At 43.0% G+C, this 2,760-nt stretch overlaps 1 non-coding gene across 1 annotated transcript; it reads right to left on the bottom strand.

Moving 5' to 3' along the window:
• Positions 1 to 1,643: 1,643 nt before the first annotated feature.
• Positions 1,644 to 1,726, bottom strand: trnal-cag (transfer RNA leucine (anticodon CAG)). Its single transcript has one exon. It is a non-coding gene; the product is annotated as a tRNA-Leu (tRNA).
• Positions 1,727 to 2,760: the final 1,034 nt, after the last annotated feature.

Raw genomic sequence — 2,760 nt, 5'->3', positions numbered from 1 at the left:
CATGAATTTGATCATGACTTTAGACAAATGTTCTGTTTATTAATTAAATAATCACTTCAGTTATGAATTTAGTGAGTCAACCAGACTTGGTCAAAGATAAAAGTTAGTCTGGTTATTATTCAGTTTCCAGTCAGTAGGGACACACACACACACACACACACACACACACACACACACACACACACACACACACAGCCTGTCTTCAGTATAAAATGGTCTGTCACGTTCTCTCACGTTGGAAGATTTCTCTGACTCCATTGTGAATACAGAGATTCTTCATCTGCCACCTGAGTCTTGATCCACTGATTCCTCTGATCCACCTCTTTCTGCTCCAACAAGGCTGACATGGATCAGGTGGGTCCATGTCAGCCAATCAGGAGGTTTCTCCTCTCAGTTAATTTTCTTCATCCCAGTTTAGATTGATTCTTCTCAGCCTGATGAAGGAGCATCTGATCAGGTGTTTGGCTGCTTGTTGGTTGTAATTCCATAGATTTTAATCTCAGATGTTATAGAATTAAGAATGCAATGGCAGTCCTGCCAAGTGACATCACTGACATGACAGGATGACCCAGTCATGTGACTGAAGGAGCTGAGAGCTTCTACACATCATTGTTGATGGTGTCTTCCACTGTAGTCAGCAGCCTCAACTCCTCTATCAACACCTGTCAGAGACCTGCTGGAGGCCCCACTGAGGTTTGAACTGGGATCACTGGATTCAGAGTCCAGAGTGCTCACCATTCCACCATGGAACCATCAAAGATGAAACAAGTGAGACAAACTATGGCACTAATCATGTACGAGGGACTGCAGTGGTTTTCTGGATCTAATTTCCACAAACAAATGATGATTTGGGGAAAGGTCTGACAAAGTCTGACAAACATACCCTGATTTTTTCACAAACAAATGATGATTTTTAGACAGTAACACAGGGCTCTTATTTTGGAGGGCCATCAGGATGTGAAATATCCCAGACCTCTGAGATCAGAGTGTTCACTTTGATCTCAGGGTCCTGAATTTGGAGGTTCTTCCTTTGGTCTCCAAGTTCTAACTCCCATCTGACTGAATCCTTTTTTTAATGAGCTCCTCAGACCCTGATGATGTCAGGAAGAAATCCAGACATTCAGTTCTCATCTCAGCTGTTCTGACTGAGACGTCAAGCAGTCAGGAAAAAAGTGTTACGACCCAAAGAGGGACCTTTACAGGAACTAACAAAGTGTCTTTTTTCCTAAACTACTTGAGGAACTGGTTCAACCAGTAAAATATGCATTTCTGTGTGCAGACCAGTGGGGAGCCTGGGTGAGTGGAAGGATGTTTACCACCAACACAGAACCCAGACTTTAGTCATGTGATGAGATGGAGACTCTGATGATGAAGTTAATGGACAAAATGTGAATTGAAGGATGAACACAAATGGGTTTTTGAACCAAACACATTTCTTCAGCAGACTTTGATCCAACATTGAAGTTAGAGTTTGGTGGCTGCTCCATGTTGGAGGAAACCAGGCGATGTTGGACCATCACAGGGAAGCTCCTTTGCCTCCTCTGCTGCCAGTTCAACCACTCACTCTCCTCAGTGGAGAGCAGCTTCAACTGGGTTTGGAATTTACCACTGTGGATGCATAGGAATGTGGAGAAAATGTCCTTTGTCAGAAGTGGGATTTGAACCCACGCCTCCAGAAGAGACTGCGACCTGAACGCAGCGCCTTAGACCGCTCGGCCATCCTGACAGAAACTTAGAAGAAGACTGAATTAATTCACTGACAAAGTAGAATTTTTGTTAACATTAAACACACAGTCTGTGTTCATGGCAGGAAGAAATGAATGTGTGTGTGTGTGTGTGTGTGTGTGTGTGTGTGTGTGTGTGTGTGTGTGTGAAGTCACAACAAAAGTTCTCTCATGACACTTTACTAGTAGAGCAGGTCCAGCACCAAACTGCTTCAATGAATCTACACCCAACAATTCTCCACCAGCAGCACATCCTGCAACAGTGGTGATGAAAACCTTCCTTTTAACAGGCAGGAACGTGGAGCAGATCCAGGATCAGTGGGGACGGCCTTCTGCTTTGACCGGTTGGGGGGAAAGAGAGCAGGAGAGCAGGGCAGAGACAAAGACAGATAAGGCTCTCCTAAAACAAGGCCTGTTCAGTCAGTGGTAGAGCAGAGTGGAGCAGAGGAAGCGTGCTGGGCCCAGAACCCAGAGGTTAACCTAACTTTCGAAAAACCTCAAAGTGATGCTGAGAGTCATGTAGTAAGTGTTGCTACGAACCTCAAAATAATGTGACAGTAATGTAGTAAAAGTTGCTACGAACCTCAAAATATTGCGACAGTGATGTCGGAAGAAATGCTAATGAACTCAAAATGATGTTAACAGCAATGGAGTGATAGTTGCTAATCAACTCAGTGATGCTTACAGTAATGTAGTAAGAGTTTCGAACAACCTCAAAGTGATGCTTACAGTCATGTAGTAAGAGTTGCTATAAACCTCAAAATAATGCGAAAGTAATGTAGTAAAAGTTGCTACGAACCTCAAAATATTGTGACAGTGATGTCGGAAGAATTGCTAATGAACTCAAGATGATGCTAACAGTAATGTAGTGATAGTTGCTAAGAAACTCAGTGATGCTTACAGTAATGTAGGAAGAGTTTCGAACAACCTCAAAGTGATGCTGACAGTAATTTAGTAAGAGTTGCTAATGAACTCAACTTAATGCTACAGTGATGTCGTGAGAATTGCTCAACAACTCAAGATGATGCTAACAGTA

The sequence above is a fragment of the Aulostomus chinensis genome, chromosome 1, assembly GCF_037954235.1.
Source record: "Aulostomus chinensis isolate RoL2024-O1b breed Wild chromosome 1, RoL_Achi_v1.0, whole genome shotgun sequence".
Classification (NCBI taxonomy): domain Eukaryota; kingdom Metazoa; phylum Chordata; class Actinopteri; order Syngnathiformes; family Aulostomidae; genus Aulostomus; species Aulostomus chinensis.
Note: the sequence above shows the minus strand (reverse complement) of the source record. Positions and strands in the feature narration are given on the sequence as shown.